The 19,751-nt window shown below is 46.6% G+C and overlaps 1 protein-coding gene and 1 long non-coding RNA gene across 4 annotated transcripts in view; one reads left to right on the top strand and one right to left on the bottom strand.

Annotated features, from left to right (window-relative positions):
* GSE1 (Gse1 coiled-coil protein) overlaps window positions 1-19,751 on the top strand; it is a 428,548-nt gene that overhangs the window by 92,451 nt on the left and 316,346 nt on the right. The window lies entirely within an intron of this gene.
* Window positions 15,846-18,118, bottom strand: LOC310768391. The gene is made up of 2 exons (XR_014551303.1): window positions 17,882-18,118; window positions 15,846-16,022 (listed from the first exon to the last, which is right to left on the bottom strand). It is a non-coding gene; the product is annotated as an uncharacterized lncRNA (long non-coding RNA).

Here is a 19,751-nt window from a genome sequence, read left to right as displayed (position 1 = left end):
CTTACAAATGCAGAATGAGTATGATGTTGCACCTGTAACAGTGCGATCATGTGGGCATATATGGGGTAAACTGGCCCCAAGCTGTTAAGGGATAGTAATTTTACACACACACACACACCTGGTTCTCCCTGGTCCTAGCTCAGCTCTCTAACCACAAACTAGCTCTAAATAATAGAGGCTGATCTGGAAAGTATAATTGCAAGGGTTTCCAGGGCCTAGCTTTGTGCCTGTCCCTTGAGAAAAGACTTGAGATTATAGGCACCAAGTCATCTGTGGAGGCTGAGCAAGAGTAGTTTGCTTGAGGTTAAGAAGACTGGAAGAGCACTGATGAATCAGACCAGAGTCTCATCTAGTGTAGCATCTTGTTCTCAGAGTGGCCCATCCGTTTCCCCACTAGGAAGCTCATAAGCAGGACCTGAGTGCAACAGTAACTCTCCCAACTTGTGATTCCCATCAACTGGCATTCGGAGGCATACTACCTCTGACACTGGAGGGAGAACATAGCCCTTGGGGTTAGTGACCATTGGTTGATAGCTTTGCCTTTGTCAGGGGTCAGCAACCTTTTTCAGCCACCGTCCCTCAGACCATGTGGTGGGCCGGACTGTATTTTTTTTGGGGGGGGGAATGAATGAATTCCTATGCCCCACAAATAACCCAGAGATGCATTTTAAATAAAAACACACATTCTACTCATGTAAAAACACGCTGATTCCTGGACTATCCACGGGCCGGATTGAGAAGGCAATTGGGCCGCATCCAGCCCACGGGCCTTAGGTTGCCTACCCCTGGCCTTTGTGATGTTGACTAAACTCATTTTAAAGTTGGTGGCCATTAATCCATCTTCCTTTAGTGAATTCCATCATTTAACCATGTGCTGTGTGAAGGAGTCTCTCTGCCTGCCTTCCTTGAATCTTCCAACTTTCACCTTCATTGGATGACCCCTTGGGGTTCTAGTATTACCTTGCCATTCAGGTTTCTTGACGATCATATAGGTAAACAACAAATCTGACTGTGAGTGGAGGAGAGACTAGGTTGTACTTTTTGCTTTGATCCTGCACAGGCTTCCACAACCTGGTACCCTCCAAATGTTGCAGGACTCCAACTCCCATAATCCTTGTCCAGGTGTTGTCAATCAACACCTAGAGGATGTGGAGCAGGAAGAAGGCTGTCTTGGCCAGCTCAATTTTCTACTTGGGCAGTTCATCTGGATTGATTGTTAGGAAAACATAATGAATATGAGCAAATGTGAGCTTTGAGAGGCCCTTTTTTCCATGCAGGAAGGAGAAAAGATAGACATTAGAATTCTATGCATGTCAGCCATGTTCCCCATAAGCTCCCAAAATTTGTTGTCTCCTGAAAGTGGGAGAAAAAAACAACATCAGTGTGAGTTGTGGGTGGGTGGGTGAGCAAGGAAAAAGATGGAATATCTTAGCATGCTTTCCTTTCCTTTCTTCATCCTGGGCGCTCCGCCTGCCCTTTGTTGTGGCTGAGCGTAGCCAAGAGCCTTGGGAAGCGCAGGAATGTGAGCAATCTTTCTCCCAGGAGTTGACTGCTCCCTGTCAGCAAGAGCCAGAGAGCAGCTGGCTCCGATTTCAACAGAATTCCATTCTCCTCTTCTCCCTACACCCTCCATCATGCTCAGAGCCCCTCTACCCAGCTTGTCCAGTGTAATGGTTTAAAGTTGCTAAGGTGATTTATCTTAAAGATTTCTGGAGTCGCAGGTCAAGGAGAAATAGCAAAAGATGGCTCCCACAACCACCTTACTTCCCATCTTAAAAGGGGAATGTTTTCTTGTTTCTTTTCCTTTTTAAAATAAATAAATAAAGGGAGGTCTTTATATTCTGTATGGATGCCAGTTCTGGCTCTGATATTCCCTCCCCCCTCAACTGTAAACATATACACTTTGAGTTTTCTAGAACTTAACAGGTTCCTTAAAACAATGCCCACATGCATGATGACAAGACTAGAAATGGGAGATAGGGGACCTTATGCAGGTCACAGAATTAGGTTATGTTGTTGCAGACTTTCATTGTTGTTTTTAATTGCAGCATGCACAGAGCCCTAATTCTGCCTTTATTTGCCCTGTGATCGTTGTACTGTTTGCTCCTTGGGGCATAGCTTTGCCCTTTCTCTCCCAAGTCCCATTCCAACCACTGACTATTTCTGAGCTGGTCAGGCCTGGTATGTCCCACATGTGTTTGAGTGTTTGTTTTGACCTTGCCTTTCTCACTCTTCCCCCCCCCCCCCCTTTCTCACTCTTTTGGGCAGTGACATTATTAAGCAGGTCTGTACCTGGACTAGAGCAGCCACTGCCCACTTATCCTCAGCAACAGATCCCATGGAGCACTGGCCTGTTTGTGTGTATGTGCAATACAGGCTGGTACCTGGGAAATGTGCTTTAAATGGATGGTGTCTCTGCAGCCTGACTTGACTAGCAGTTCCTGTGATGCAAGGCATAAAAGGAGGAGGAGGAGGAGGAGGAAGATGGGGGTGGCTTCCTCTTGGCCCCTCCCACTCACAGCAAGGAGTGGGGGTGGTGCTTTTATTGAGCAGTAAGTCATTACCAGCCTCTAGGGTCGCCTTGCTGATGGTCACTCTTGATGTCAAGGCACTTTGTCTCCTGTGAAGGAAGAGAGGGAACACTCATTTGCAGAATCTTCTGGACAACCCCTATAGGATGGCCTGAACAGTTTACAGCAAGGATAACCAATGGCAGGGGTCGGCAAGGTTTGCCGGCCATGGGCCGGATCACTCCCACAGAGATCATCTGTGGGCCAGACTGGCGCAGTGTGACACTGGAAATCGCGTCTGCTCATGTCCACGGCGCCAGAAATTGTTTCTGTGCATGCCCAGACACCCAAAATCACGCCTGTGCAGAAGCAATTTTTGGCGTCTGGACATGCACAGATGCAATTTTTGGTATCTGCGCATGCGCAGAAGCAATTTCCTGCACCGCTCAACGAGTCCTCGCACTGTGCAGCACGCTGGGGACTCGCTGAGTGGGTAGCTTGGTTGGGGGGCGGCTCGTGGGCCAGTAAAATGGCCTTCGTGGGCTCCATCCGGCCCATGGGCTGCACGTTGGCAACCCCTGGCCAATGGAGTACTCTCCAGTTGTTGGACTACAGCCCACATCATCCCTGAGCATTGGTCATCCTAGCTGGGGCGGATGGGAGCTGGAGTTCAACAACATCTGAGGGCACCATGTTGGTTACCTCTGCCTTATAGAGAGTTTACCTTCTCTTTCTCTTTTTTTAAAAAAACCCACTGCCTCTTGTAGCCCATTGTACTCAGAGTTCAAGGCAGCTATCAGGTTTTTAAAAAAGTTTTCAAAGCAACAAACAAAACAGTTACTTTTTCAAAACAAAACCATCCTTGTATCCATAATATTGTGGCTCTTGAGAGAATCCAGAGCATTCTCAAATTGGAAGGGGACCTTCAAAGTAATCTAGTCCTGCTACCTCCGCCTCACAGGACACACTGAACTAGCATTCCTTTTAGATCCAGTCTCTCTGCCAGATGTCTATACATCTGCTTCTAAAAACAGCTGGATGATTAAATTCTACAGCTTCATGGAGGGGAAGTAGGGGCTTGGCCCCGGAAGCTTTGATCGATGCCAGGAATCTGCCTTGGAATGTGTGAAGCCATTATGAAGAAGAAAGTGCTTCAACTGACATTTATGCAGAGTAGATCCATTGAAATTAATGAATCTACAATAGTCTTCTTCATTCACTTTAATGGGTCTACCCTGAGTAGGACTAAAATGGGATAAAATTTAGTCTGAGTACACATTCAAAGCACACTCCCCCTCACTCAAGAATATTGGAAACTAGTTTGTTCCATATGCTGGGAAGTGTAGCTAGTAGCTATATGAGGGGCAAACTACAGTTCCCGGGCCCCTAGTGAGGGGAAGATATGTAAATGTAAACTTATATGTGGCTTAAAAGTAAAGGTAAAGGGACCCCTGACCATTAGGTCCAGTCGCAGACGACTCTGGGGTTGCGGCGCTCATCTCGCTTTATTGGCCGAGGGAGCCGGAATACAGGTTCCGGGTCATGTGGCCAGCATGACTAAGCCGCTTCGGGCGAACCAGAGCAGCGCACGGAAATGCTGTTTACCTTCCCGCCAGAGTGGTACCTATTTATCTACTTGCACTTTGATGTGCTTTTGAACTGCTAGGCTGGCAGGAGCTGGGACAGAGCAACGGGAGCTCACCCCGTCGCAGGGATTCAAACTGCCGACCTTCTGATCGGCAAGCCCTAGGCTCTGTGGTTTAATATAATTAGGTACATAGTGCATACTCAAAAAGACAGTGGGGCTGTGCACACACCATACGTACATTTAAAGTACCCCTCCAAAGAGTCCTGGGAACTATGGTTTGTTAAGGGTATTGTGAATTGTTGCTCTGTGAGAGGCAGACTACAGTTTCCTGGATTTGGTGGGTGGGTTCTTTAAATGCATGCATTGTGCCTACAGCTCCAGTATCTTTTTGAGCATGCACTGTGTATCTACCCCTCATTAGTAAGAGAGGGTCCTAATGGATGGATCAGGTAACTGGTGAAGGGGAAATAACTTCTCTGCCTCAGAACCTGGAGAGGTGTGGAGCCAGGCTGGTGTGTTTTAAGGCAGCTTCCTTTGTGACTGTGATTGCTGGGCCCCACAAGGTTTGGGCCCCACAAACCTTGGAACAGAAGCTTCTAGACTGGAAGTTGCAATTTAAAGGCAGCCCTGGGCCACATCTTCTCCTTCCAGAAATTCATTACTGTGCCCAAGTGCTCATATACATTTCATAGACCAGCAGGTTGTGTGTGTGTGTGTGTGTGTGTGTGTGTGTGTGTGTGTGTGTGTGGTTTTTTTTACTACGTTATAATTAGCGCTGTTTTGCCTGGCAAATGAACTTCCTCAGCTGATTAATTATATGGATTTTAGTTGATTACTCAGTTAATGAATTGGTTTTCAATGTGAACCCTAAGCATGTTTACATCCTGGTCCTTGAGGTCAGTGGGGCTTACTCCTTAGTAAGTGTACCTAGGTAAAAGGTAAAGGGACCCCTGACCATTAAGTCCAGCCATGGATGACTCTGGGGTTGTGGCGCTCATCTCGCTTTATTGGCTGAGGGAGCCGGCATACAGCTTCCGGGTCATGTGGCCAGCATGACTGAGCCGCTTCTGGCGAACCAGAGCAGCGCACATAAATGCTGTTTACCTTCCCGCCGGAGCGGTACCTATTTATTTACTTGCATTTTGACTTGCTTTCGAACTGCTAGGTTGGCAGGAGCTGGGACCAAACAATGGGCGCTCACTCCGTCGCAGGGATTCGAACCTCCGACCTTCTGATCGGCAAGCCCAAGGCTCAGTGGTTTAGACCACAGTGCCACCCGCGTCCCTAGTGTACCTAGGAGTGCAGCTTAAATTGGCATGTGAAAAAAATACAGAGTTCTATTTGGGGACGGGGGAGGGCTACATAAGCACATGTAGGCATGTGCTTCAAAAGGCAGCATCTCAGAAGAGGCATCCCTTCTATGTGTGTGAGAGAATGTGGAACTTACCCTTTTAAGATGGTACTTTCCATATACATTTTATGAGAGAGAGGGTGGGGGTGGGGGAGCCTGCTCCAGCAGTCTCTCCTTAGGTACATATCTCCAGTTTCTCTCTGTATAGTTTCTCCCATATCAAACATCCCATTCTTTAAGATCAGCAGATCAGGCTCTCTTGCTGGTCTCCCCTGTACAGGATTAAGTTATGGTATGAGGGGCCAGGGAAGGGCCTTTTCAGGGATGGCTCTTTGCATGTGCAACTCACTCTGTAGCATTTAGCAGAGGAGAAACCTGATTGCTGCTACTAGTAACTGCCATTCAATTTTTTTGCTAGTTTGTGTTTGTAAAAGATTGTTTTTTATATGGATTCTTTTCTTGATTTGGTTGTAAACTGCTCTGTGGCCTGTCTGAAGGGCGGGATATAAATAATCTAAATCATTCAGTCCATCAATCCCTGTGATAATCTCTGCTCCTCCAACTCTGCTACCCTCAGCCAACTGAAGGTTTCTTGATCCTATATATGTAATATCTGCTCCCTGTGTATGCAACTCCCTCCCATAGCATGGATGTGGACTGGAGCCACCTATCTCTTCTAGGGACTGATGGAAGTTGTAGTCCAAACCATCTGAAGGGCACTCAGTTGGGGAAGGCTTCCCTGGAGTGGTTCTCCTCAACACTATTCAAAGGCAGCTTGGGAAAAAAATATTTGTTTGTCTGCAGAGGTGGCGCTAAGAGGTGATGTTGTTATCTCAGCTAGTGGTTCTTCCCCCATCAATACTTATGGGGCTGCCTATAGTTGCCTAGATAGAGAAAGTCAGAGCTGGGAGAACAGAGGCAAAGGCCATTGTGTCAATGATTATGCAAGTATATTTTGTTTGCCTGTCTTTTATGGTCACCTCCAGCATGTAGACTGTCAAGGAGTAGAAGCAAGAGCATTTGCCTAAAACTGTGTGCCCCTCATCCCCCAGCCTTAGTGTCACAGTTTTTGCTTCTAGAGACAGGTTGCTATCTGCTCCTGGTTCCTGATTTCTTTGGTGACCTCGTTCTCACAAAGAATGAGGGTCAATTTGTGACAGAGCTGTTGACAAGATTTTCCTTCACTCAAACTGAAACAAACATCATGCACCAAGCAAACTAGAATGTCAGGAAGAACTCTTCTTTTTGACATGCTAGCTTTCTTTATATATGTGTATGTGTGTGTTGGGGGGTATTTTTTGTTTATTTTAGGGAGGAGCATTCAACTATGGAAGGCCCCACTGGTAGTCTGAAGTGGTACCATCCAAGAATAGGTGTAGCACTCCATTCCCTGTTTGTGAGAATTAGGCCTGTGAGATGAGATTTTAGCACCAGGATAGGAAATTGTGTCCATGCATTGAGACATTTAGTCACAAGGTTTCCCCCCTCTCCTTATAATGGCTTTGGAGTGGAGAGGGCTATGCCCCATCTTTGCTGAGTATATTGCTACCGACATATTATACTGTCATTTTTATTGTTCTTATGCAAGTGGGACATGTAAAAAAGTATTGTGTTGTATCCCCAGACTCTCAAACGAGTGCTCCTGACCTTCCTTGGCTATATGATATAACCTCAGAGGGCTTCCAGACCAGAATAAATGCATTTATAGCTACGGTATATAGTAGTTGGCAGAGAGAGGGCTTGCCTGGCGAGCAGGAAAGAGGAAGAATCACCTGTGATCTCACAGGTACTTGTCAGACCATTTTAAGAGGTTTTTAAATTCCCTCCCCATTTGATTTACAAATGTCAGAAAAGCTAACACAAAAAGTTCCATTTACACAGAGAGATATTAAGAAAAGACACTTTTTATCCAGTGTGGTGCAGTGGTTGGAGTGTCAGACTAGGTTTGAGAAACCAGGATTCAAACTTGAACTCAGCTGTAAAGTTCATCAGGTGAACTTGGACCAGTCATTATCTCTCACTCTAACTTCCCTCACAGGGTTGTGAGGATAAAATAGGGAGGGGGGAAACCATGGCATGGCACCGCCTTGAACTCCTTGGAGGAAAGGTGGGATATAAATGTAATTTTTGTCTGGGTTGACTTTATTAAATATATAAAAGAGAGGGAAGAGGCTCAGAACATGTGAGTTTATGGTGCTAATGTAAGCAAAAAGACCATGCTAGAACATTGACCAGTATCTTGGGAGCTCTATGCTGCATGCTATGGAATTTGCGAAGAGAGAGAGAGAGAATAAGCATGCTGGCTTTCAGTTGAGAACCAAAAGTTCATCAAGGTTGTGTGTTATTTCAGTGTCTCTTTCCCTTTCTTGTTATTATACCTCTTCCTGTGCATATGGACTGAGAAACGGTGCTTTGTGTTTCTCTTACAAATGCCATCTGCCAAGTGTTGGCCTATTGGTATGAGTGGGTGTTTTGAAAAACACACGTTATGTAACCTATGGCAAGTCTGGTATATGTGTGTACAGGGTTCTAACTGGGCTGGGGCAGAAAGAGCATATGAATGTAAGAAGAACCTGCTGGATCAGGCTAAGGGCCCATCTAGTCCAGCATCCTGTTTCAGAATAGCCAGCCATAGGGCTATGGGATCCCCAAAGCAAGACCTAAGCACAACAGCTCTCTCCCCACTTGCAATTCAAAGCAACAGTGGAGGTGGAACATATCCATCATGGCTAGTAGCCATTGGCAGCCTTATTCCTATGAATTTGACTACCCTTCTTTTAAAGCCATCCAAGTTGATGACCATCCTTACTTCTAGCACAGGCTTCCTCAAACTCGGCCCTCCAGATGTTTTTGGCCTACAACTCCCATGATCCCTAGCTAGCAGGACCAGTGGTCAGGAATGATGGGAATTGTAGTCTCAAAACACCTGGAGGGCCAAGTTTGAGGAAGCCTGTTCTAGCAGGTGCAAATTCTATAGTTTAACCATAGGCTGTGTGACGAAGTATTTTTCTTTTGTCTGCCCTGAATCTTCCGACACTGAACTCTAGTGTTATCAGAGAGAGGGGGGACAGAGACACAAATTTGCTTCTGGAGTTCTAAGTCTTGGGGTTCTAAGTCTTACTTTCTGTGGATGGCAGTTTCATGCAAGTCCTGCTTTCTATGCATAGCAATCTTCATGTAAAGTTTTCCTGCTGGGTTGAGGGGCGGGGGGCAGGACTTTGAAAGCTTGCAGAATTGTGGAATCTTAAATTTTATTAACCTTTTAATGCTAATCTGATTTGGTTGGCCCTCTGGCAGAATAAAGCCTAAACTGCACAGGAAGAGGTCAAACTGTCACAGCTGATGCGCAAACTTCAGGGAAGGGCTGTAGCTCAGTGCTAGAGCACCTGCTTTGCATGCACAAGGTCTCAGGTTCAGTCCCTGGAATCTCCAGGTAGCGCTGGGAGAGAATGCTGCCTGAAATTCCAGGGAGATGGTACCAGGCAGTGAAGACAACGCTAAGCTAGGTGGACCAATGGTCTGACTTCTTATAATGCCTATGTTCCTTTGCTTACTATGACTATTGTTTCCATACCCATTGATCTCACTTCTTGGGGCTTATGTGAGTTGTAGTGCAAGTTAAACAAGCTGAAATCTCCATGGAGTTAGCCGTATTAGACTGCTACTAGTGTTGTGGCACCTAAAAGGCAAAACAGATTTACTTTGCATTTGTGGATTGGAGCTGATTTCATTACAAGAAATGTCTATGCTAAGCTGACAAGTGTATGTGTGTGTTTATAGGAAAATAAATCAGAAGCAGTACGGCCAAAAGTCCATGGAAAGTAGAAGAGGCTGTCTGTAATTCTTCTGTGCTAGCCTCAAGTGCAAATCAGATAAGCACAGGCACCATTCACTGTGGGAGTCACTGCTTAGAAAACATTTTGCCCCTTTAGGAACATGGGGAGCTGCCTTATACTGGGTCAGTATTGTTAGCTCTGATCGGCAGTGGCTTTCCAGGGTGCTTTTTGCAACTCCTGTTCCTTCTAACTGGAGACTCCAAGGATTGTACCTGAGACCTTCTGTGTGCAAAGCTTTGAAGATATAATCAAGTGGTGTGTAATTTTTATGAAATAAGTAAAATAAATAAATAAAAGCAAGTACTCTTCTTATGTGGTAGAGAAAACCTTGGCTTCAGCTGATTAAAAGCATAGCAGACAAACACGTCTATCCCTCTGGAATGTTGCTGTGAGAGGTCAGGGTGCTAATCTTGTATACATTTGGGCTTTGCATAGAAATGTCACAGGCTGTGCCCCTTCCAAGTTCATGGTTAGTATTTAGCCCCACAGCTAATACATTTCTCTCTACATTTCCCCACTGCTAACTGCTTTTATTTCCTTTCTCTCTTTTCATGCATCTGCTGCACGAAAGCCTCTGTCTCAATCAGTCATTTAGTCTTTAACTTGGAACTTGTACGGCAAACCATTAAAAACACTTACATGCTGCTGTAGTAGCCAGAGCCTAACACTAGAGGGCGCCGGAATTCTACTGTGGCATCCAGTTCTGCACACCAAGTTTGCAGATTGTCCTCCTGCTACACTGTTTACTCCTCCCCTTCCTTTCCCCAGCTGAATATTATTATTATTATTATTATTATTATTATTATTATTATTATTATTATTATGTTCCTACCACTAAGATCCCCCTTCACACATGCACACATTTGGATGGAAAAGTAGCCTTCCATCAGAGTGGAGGAATGCCAGGGAGAAACTGCATGCAGACAGCTCTATTTCAATCTCTTACAAGGGGCAAGCTTCACTTCCCTCTACTGTTCTCCCTCCCACCTTTCCTCTTTCCTTATATGTTCCTGGGCCAAAACCTTGGGCTTTTATGGCTCACCAGAGACATTATTAGCAGATGTTTCGGCCGTGATGTATATTGCCCCACTGCCTAATTGCCCTGAGCATTTCTTCATCCGTTTCCAGCTGCCTGCAAGAGACAGGATCTGAAAGCAGCTCATGGAAGGCAGCAAATCTCCCCGCTGGGCTCCCCTCCCCCTCCCCCTCCTCCCCCTCTCTTCTGTACGACTCTGCTTCCCTGCTGGGAGAGCCTAGATGGAGCCGCACAAGGAGAGCTAATGGGTCTCCTGCCAAAGGGTGGCAGCTCCAAATTAGATTCACCTTTTAATGCCAGAGTAATCCGATTTGGAGGGCTCTCTGGCAGAATGCAGGCTCAATTGTACCTGGGAGAAAGATGGGCAGACAGCTCTTATTATGTATCCCTAGAGGGGAGGGTAAAGAAGAAGAGGCTATAACTTTTAAGAACTGTCTCCGCCATCCCCTTTCCTCCAAAGAAAGCAACACAGGAAATAAAAAGCTTTTTTGTTTTTTTTTTTTTTTGGGGGGGGGGGGAGACAGAGAGGGTAGAGAAAGGCTTGGTAGGCAATCAGCCGGGATTAAATTTGCAGCACCTTTCAACATCCGCTTGATGTGCAGAAATTAGCAAGTAGTAATGCTTATCTCTATGTTGTGAAAGGGTTGCTTCAGCTGGTTTTTGCCCATCAAACCATTGTTAAAATCATAAGGGCAGGCCTGGTCTGTCTGCCCCCCCAAATAATCTTTTTAAACATAAGAAGAGCCCGGCTACATCAGGGCCATGACCCATCACCTTGTTCAGCATTCTGGGGCTCATCCACACTTCTGCTTGTCCTGTGCCTAGAAAGCACTGGTGGTTTTGCCTTAACCTTGCCATATTCCCCTGGAAAACCCACTCTTTAGCGCTAAATGAAAACAAACGACAGTCTATGGAAAACTTGATTGCTGTTTGTTTCAGTTCAGCACTCAACTGCGGGTTTTCTTGGGGGGAAAGCTGTGGGGAAACAGAAGTGTGGATAAGCAGTGGCCAACCAGATTTTTTCTGGGAATCCCACAAGCAGGACCGAAGTGCAACTGCACTCTCCTCATTTGCGATTTCCAAGAACTGGCATTCAGAACTATGCTACCACTGACTGTGGAGGTGGAACTAACCATCGGACTAGTAGCAGTTGATGGTGCTATCATCCATGATTTTGTCTAATCCTCTTTCAAAGCTTATCCAAGTTGGTGGCCATCACTGCCCCTTGTGGGAACAAATTCCAAAGTTTAATTAAGCATTGTGTGAAGAATGATTCCTTTTGTCTGTCTCAAATCTTCCAATATTCAGCTTCATTGGATGAGCCCTTTAGGTTCTAGTAATGTGATAAACTTTTCTCTCTCCACTCTCTCCACACCATGCATGATCTTATCTGCCTCTATCACATCCTCCTTTTCTCACCTTTTGCCTAGACTAAAAAGCGTCACATGTTGCTCTAGGTGTGTTGCTGTAGTTCCTTGAATATTGGTGTTGCCCCTTTCTGCACCTTTTCCACCTCAGCAATATGATTTTGGCATGCCATGTCTTTTTAATGCCATGGTTCTTGCCCAAGACCTGCCTTAGCATGTAACAGTGCCTCTTTGGCCCATTCTTCATTGGTACTCAAAAATACTTCTGTCACTTTGGCTGGGATTAATAGCATGAAATGTATTTGGGTGTGGCACTGTCAGGATTGGGAGGTGGGGTGCTCCAAGGAGGAGATGGATCCCTCCCCTTCATCTCTCTCTCTCTCTCTCTCTCTCCTTGAGCAGCTGCTCCTTAATAAGCTGTTAACGATGATACAGTAAGTGGAAGCTGGCAGTCCTGTGGGAGCTGCCATGATTTATGTAATTGGTCTCTGAGGAGACATGAGGATCTAATATTTACATGCCAGTATTAGTCCCCCGGGAGCCCTGTCTGAGCTGCCAAGGCAGGGTATGCCTCAACCCACCTCCTTCAATCTGGGCCAATCATTCATGGAAAGAGCAACTCAAGGAGACTGGCTGTAGGGGGAAAGGAGCTTTTTGCTTAGCTCTCCCCAGTTCTGGCTGGGGAGAGCTCTGAAGCATTCTTGTGCTTCAGACTGCCTGTGCCTCTGAGGGTGCCGTTTCGCACACTGCTGGTTTTGCACATCAGTACAAAATTAGAAGCACTGAGAGCTGGAGTCCTGGCTGTGCAAACAGCATGTGCTCTCTGCTGCTGTCCTGCCATTGCCTTTCTCTGTAGTCTGGGATGGTTGTGGGTCCCCTCAGGCTGGAGCTGCCAGCAAACAAACCGAGGAGGCCGGATGCCATATTTACATGTGTTTCATCAGATGATCTATGAATGCTCAGTCCTTCAGAATTTGGTCCTTTCAGCTTAGTTTTCAATTCATTTTGGAGTATATACCCCCACCCTGCTTTTCATTCTAGCACATAATTATCCTCCTCATTCTAAGTTCAAAGCACTACATCATTATTTCCAGGAGGGAGAACACACACACACCATTCCTCGAACCACTGTGGAGTGTGATGTGGAACTCTTTCAGTATGAATGACAGTGGTTGATGGTAGCAGTAGTGTTCCCATGGTGGCCTCTTGACGACAGGTCTGCACTGGCAAGCAGCCGTGGAGGGGGGGTGGGTTGCTGAGAGGAGAAGTGTTTCCCAGAGCCCTCTTCCTCACATACAGGGAAGACTCAGAAGACAGCGAGCAACAGATGGGCTGGGGCTGGTGCATTGTTGCTGACAGGTGTGAGAAGGACACCAAGCACACACAGCTGGGGCCTCTGGCTTGTTTTACCTGCCTGTTTTGCCGAAGGCCAAGACAGCTGCCTTTGGGAGACAAGCAGGTGATTGCCTTGGAAACCAGACCTGTGGGTGGGTGTTTCTGTGCAGTCCTGGGTACCGCAAGGTCTCCAAGCAACAGCTGTGTGAGACTGAGGAGGTCAGCAGAGAGGCAAAATAGGGGCAAACGGAGAAGCCCACAGGAATGTTTCCACCCCTCCCTATAGCAGATTTTCTAGGGCTTGGCCTATGTTCCATATGGAGGGAGAGGGATTAAAGGGACTTAACCCATATGGCAAGATTAGTGATACAAAGAAACTGGCTTCCCTGGACCAAACAGCAAAAAAGAAGAATGATGCCAGACCCAGCTTAAATTGACTCAGGGGTCAGCCCTATATCCTTTTACCAGCGCCATGTCTGTAAACTGGAACATATGAAGAGAGTGCCTCTAGACATGTGCAGAATCGTTTTTTCTTTTTTGTGGCTTAACCATAGATTGTTCCTCCTCCCATATCTGAGGTTTATTGACAGAGGCTCCCAGTTATGCTGGAGCCCCAGCAATTAACCATTTGGTATCATTAAATTGACCTTGGAAGGAATTGTAATGCCTATCTCCTCCACTTGGGGGTGTAAAGGGAAGTAAGAGTTCCCAAGTAGAAAATAAAGACATTGGTTTCCAATGTTTTTCTCGCCACAGACCACTTGAAAATTACTTGGGGTCTTGGTGGACCACTTAATAATTTCTGTTTGTTGTTGTAATTGTAATTCCATAGAATTAAAATTGTAATACATAAAATACAACAAATGAAGCAATAAAACAATTAAAAATCAATGTGGATATTGCCGTCTCCAGTCTTCAGCCACAAATCCACAGACACACCAAGGATCACCTGAATGAAACTTGCAGACCGCTAGTGGTCCACCAGACCCTCCAAGTGTCCCTATTTTACAGGGACATCCCTCATTTTGAGAAGCCATCCCGGTTTCTGATTTGATCCTGGAATGTCTCACTTTTCCTTAGGATGTCCCTATTTTCATTGGAGAAATGTTGGAGGGTATGGTCCATGGACCACAGTTTGGGAACCCCTGAAATAAGACCATAAGCTCACATTGATTGCTTCCTGAGGCTGTTTCAGAGGCTTTTGACTTGGGGTCAGAGGCATACCAAGTGGTTGGTGAAACCAGCCCCCATTGGGGGCTCAAAAATAACCTATCAGACATTGGAGTCTTCCTGTGACACGTGGAATACCCACTCCCCCAGCACAATACTCTAGCACCTGCTTTGCTTGCAGAAGAAATCTGCCAGGATCTCCAGCGAGAAAAGCTACTCCTGCTGGAGGGGACGGAAAGGGGTTTCCCCTCTTCCTGGCTTCCTGGCAGAGAGCAGCACAGGCACCCTATTCAGCCCTGAGGAGGCATGTTCCTCCTGTCCAGGCAACCTTTCCTGCTTCTCAGATTTTTCCCCCTGGGGTATGGGTGGGTGTCAATACAGCTCCTTGCCCAAGGGCACAAGGGACCCCAGGTATGTCTCTGCTTTGGGTTGTTACTCTGAGCCAGCAGCTCCTGTCTTCATTAGCAAAAAGTGCCATGTCCTTTCATCTCAGGTGAGAAAGGTCAGAGCAAAGAGGTGTGTCTTCAGCACTTGTATAGTGAAGTTTCCAAGACCAATGCTGTGGGGAGAGAATGCCCCAATTTGGGAGCTGTCACAGAGGGAGCTGTCTCCTGGTCCACCTCCACCCCAAGCTTCTGAGGGTTGTGGAACTACCAAGAGGGCCCCTCTCTGCTTATCTTAACTCCTGAGAGATTCTGCAGCTCTACCAGCCTCAGTAGGCAATTTAGTAATTTTTGAGGGCTTATTTGCAAGCTTATGTAAAGGCCAGGTGCATCTACTCTGCTGTCTCCAACTTGGAGATTTAAACTTCTGCAGACTCTACTCGGGAGAGGGAGATGAACTTTCAGAATGGCTGGCAATTCTCCTGGCAGCTCAGCTCTCAAGAGCAATGTTTTAGCAAGGCATTCCCTAAAGTCAAAATATACAAAGGAAAAAATAGGGCAGTGATTTTTTTGGTTGTTTTTTTTTTAATTGCCCCAGGGACAAGGCAGGAAACAGGTGCCGCCTCTGGTAAACAGAGACAGTTGGCACTTACATTTCAGAGGTTGAAGTGAGTTCAGAGGTTGTTATCCCAAGACACCTTGAAGCCCCCAGAGTGATCCCAGGCAGAGAGAGGACGCTTTAAGAAAAAGGTAACAGAAGACACTTTTGGCCAGACTTGTGTCACCCCCCCAACTCCTGTGCCTTTAACAACCGCCTGTCAAGCAGAAACAAAGCAGGTAAAGCTCTGTGGGAGGAAATCTTCCTTTTTGCTGCTCTCCACAAACGTCCTGTCTCTGGGTTTCATGTTTGGGAGAGGTGAGGGTGAATGTGTGGGGCAATGCTAGGGATGCCTCAGCCCTTCCTATTAATTCCAGCCTGGCAGAGAAGCCCAGCTGATTTCCCCAAACTCTCCATGTACTGAGGCAAGGGCTCCTCCAGACTGGTGTCTCCCACCAGCCCCAGCAAGCACAGCCAGGGAGTTTTAGTTCAGTGACATCTGAAGAACCAGTGGGTTCCCACATCTGACCTAAGGGCTGCCACTTTTCTCAAGCTGGGTTAGGCATCCTGTTGCAGTTGCAGACTTCTAGTTCCTCTCTTGGCTGTATGTGTGGGAAGGGCTGTTATCCCTGTCTAACCAGAACCTGGGCTGTTACGTAGAGAGAGAGATGTTGTGGAGGCACAGTGAACTGTATTCTCGAGCAGTGGCTACCAGGCAGGCATCTGGGCAGTGGGGACGTGGTGCTGCCTCATGTTCTTTGAAGAAGTCTTGCGTGTACCCAGTGGCTGATGCTGAACTTCAGAACTAGTTTGGGAAAGTGCTTGTGATGCTCATGAGGGCTGTTACCCTATGAAAGAGATCACAGTGAATTAATAAGAACCTCACACAGTTGACCAAATCTTTTATAAGTTGGCATATGACTAAAACTGCAATTGGGAAGGAAAAAATGCATGCTTTGTTTTTAGGTAACGTCAGTGAATGTCGTAGTGTGAACTCTTGTCAGAAGAGGCATTCCTTTCTGTTCTGACTGTAAAGGCAAGGAAGGGATGCCTCTTAGAAAGTGGTGCATGTCATTTTTAGGGTTTTTGATTTAAATACAGTGGTACCTCGGATTACAAACACTTCGGGTTACAAACGCTTCAGGTTACAGACTCCGCTAACCCCGAAGTAGTACCTTGGGTTAAGAACTTTACCTCAGGATGAGAACAGAAATCGCGTGGCGGCGGCGCGGCAGCAGTGGAAGGGTCCATTAGCTAAAGTGGTACCTCAGATTAAGAACAGTTTCAGGTTAAGAACGGACCTCCGGAATGAATTAAGTTCTTAACCAGAGGCACCACTGCAAAAACTTATAATAACCTTTTTAGAAAGCAACAACAAATGTTAACTGGGAATGATTTAATGGTCATTGAAAATGGTTTTCAGCTGGGGGGACCACAGGCTGAACAAGAGTCAGCAGTGTGACGCAGTGGCAAATGAGGCTCATGCAATCCTAGGTATAAAATGTACATGAATGGCTCTGGTTTTTTTTGCCTCTGGTTGCACTGACATGTGGCCCTCAGAAAATTGTCAAGGAGGTTGTGTGAACGTTGGACTGAAAAAGAATTCCCTGCGCCCCTGGTCTAAATAAATGCACCAGTGCTCTTCTGACACGTCTGCTCTAGGCAACCCAGCTCCTTTAGGGGAAGAGACCCAAACAAGGTCTGAGCTTGGCAGCTGAACAAGGGCCAGGGAATAAATGGCTTCATAAAAGTAGCAGCCAGTCTGAGCTGGAGCAAAGCTTGGATCTGCTGCCTTATTACCCTCGGCACAGCCTGCCAGGGTTCTTGGAGTGGCATCTGCTTTCTGCTTGGCTCCGGGTCTGCCTGAGACCCTCTCTCACTGGCAGGAGGAACCTGAGACAGAGGTGTTGTGGGCAGGCTCCCATGGGGCTGTGCCAGGAAGAAATGCTTCTTCTCATATTCTTTGGTTTGCAAAGAGGCTGTTTCCCTTCCAGTCCCTGGCTGGTTGCTGCCTTGTTCAAGGAAGGGGTCTGCCCTCAATATGCTGTGTAATTTACCAGGGATTTCTGATCAAGAGCACAGCATAGATAGTAGAAAAATCTAGCCAGCTGTTCTTCTGCTAGTTTTGAACTCATGACAGGAGAGTTAATGTTTGAGCATGCAACAGAGAAAGGGGTCAGTGGAAAGGGGAGTTAGTTGTCCTGGGAAATGACCAGTGAGCAAAGCTGGGGTCCATATAGACTTGTGTGAGAAGATGGTGCAGGGTATTTTTTATGACCTGGCTGTGGGTGTTACACACCATGATACTCTCCCTGCACCCCACATTGTTTCCAGTCACCTTAGATAAATTGATGGCAGATAAAACTATAATTGGCTACTGGCCACAATGGCTATTTTTAAGAACATAGTTTCTGCTTGTACAATTTCCAAAGGCATCTGATTGACCACTGTGAGAATGGACTAAATGGACCCCCATTGGCCTGATCCAGCTTCAGGGCTTTTCTTGTGCTGTTATATTATTTATGTTCCTGTGTTTGAGGCCTTGTACCCTAAGCTCCATGCAGATGGATGTCATATATTAAAATAAAATAAAATACATAAAAGTGAGAAGACATCCTATGTTTTTTTCAGATGTGTTTTGTGCTATCAGAGGATCTTGAAAGTTTCCCTTTTTTAGTCTTGCTAGTTGTACAGAAATGTCTCTTGCCTTGTACATCTTTATCTACCATGGAAGAAGTGGGTGGCCGGTGGGGTGGGGGGAGAGACCCTAGACTTTCCCTCTCTGTCCCCTTCCCTGCATTCTGCCCTTCCTGATTGCCGAGGCCCTTTTGGGGACGATGTCTCAGTTGGGGTCACGCCATGCTCGACTCTCCGACCTTTGCCCTCACAGCCAGTTGGAAGGGCAGCCCTATCACTCCCCGCCCCCGCCTGCCGCTGCCTTCCACCTTTGTTTATCCAGACTCCATCAAGCCAGCTGCCCCTCGCATTCCATTGTTGCCATAGGAACCCTTTGGCATGTCAACAGAGCGGCTGCCTTTGCAAAGAGGGTCGTCTGTGTCCACTGGCCTTTCTTTTCTCAATGGGGGAAAATGACCTCTGAGGCTTGGATCCTGGGCTGGGGTATGCAGCAGACTAGCAAGCTAAGAAAAGCACTCTTCACAAAGGGATCATGGAAGGCCTAGGCACACCAGAATAATCTGTGAAGGCTCGTTTCTGTGGTGCATGCACTTCCCGTATGCACCATGACCTGGATGGCAAAAACCACCTCTGTGTGGCAAGGGGTCCTGAAGGGTCAATGATCTTGCATTTAGGCAGAAGCTTGATGAAAGCACTTTGAAGTTCCTTACAGCAAGGAAAGGGGGGCTCTTGTCAGGATCCCTGGATGAATCCTAAGCACTTCAATTGTAGGTTGCAAGTTCTCTCTAGCCTCATAGACTCAGGATAGATGATTTGCTCAGATTTCTATCTTGAGGGCATGGCACAAGGTTACACACCAAGCCTAAAGCTCTTATGATAGAGGATAAAATTCAACACAATGGCAATAGGATTGATAGTTGCCTCTTTAAATAAGCCAGGAGAAGATATTTGAATGCTTCTAGAAGAAAGTCTACTTTTAAGAAGGTAGACTTTCTGTGGATCAGGGACACTCAGTGCACTAAGTGCATTCACACACACCAATTTGCCATTGACTGACTTCAGCAAGAGTAAACTTGAATGTATGAAACAGCCATCACAGATCAAAGACCCTAGATAGGCTTTTAATTCTGCTTTTCATTCTCTCAGATGCAATATTCTTCAATGGGAGGCAGTTTATATCACTTGTGAGTCCATGATGTGATGTGACATGTATCCGTCTTTGGATCTGCAATTTTTGTCATACACAGAGATATAGGCAAGCAGTTGTTGTTTTGGCTGCTGGCACTATGATCCTTTTACTCTTGCAACCAGCTTTCGCAACCACACCACTCCATTTCAGATTTGGGAGTTAGGGAGAAAGGGTTCTCAAACCAGAGGAATGACCTCCAGGCAGGCCTCAGCCCTCTCTATGGAGAAACTAGCAAGGGCTGTCTCTGACCAAACAGGCTCTCACCCTGCAGCCACAGATATTGCATGACTAATGGATGCCCCCCCCCATCCCCGGCTGGCTTCCAGTCATTGCAGACGCTCTCTAATCCCTGTTTTTGCTGCTTCTGCCTCCTTAAAAAAATGTTCAGGGATGGGAGGAACAGCTGCTTCTATACCCCCAGCTCAGTAAACAGAGCCTCCGTGTTGACCTAACAGCCATCTTGACATGCAGAGAAATCGCCTACATTTCCATGGAGCCTTTTCTCCTCTCTCTCTTGAACTCTTGCGCTCAGCATCTGCTCTGTGACTCACCCCGGCTGTCATTGGCTGCTCAGGAGACAATTAACACACACACACACACACACAGAGAGAGAGAGAGAGAGAGAGAGAGAGAGAGAGAGAGAGAGAGAGAGAGAGAGAGAGAGAAGGTAGCCCCCCTTCCCTGTGCCAGCGCTGGGACAGAGATTAATGGGCGCATTTGTTTGGTGTGAGGACAATGCACAGGCTAGGGC

Source organism: Podarcis filfolensis (assembly GCF_964270895.1).
Source record: "Podarcis filfolensis genome assembly, chromosome: 8".
In the NCBI taxonomy this organism is placed as follows: Eukaryota; Metazoa; Chordata; class Lepidosauria; order Squamata; family Lacertidae; genus Podarcis; species Podarcis filfolensis.
Note: the sequence above shows the minus strand (reverse complement) of the source record. Positions and strands in the feature narration are given on the sequence as shown.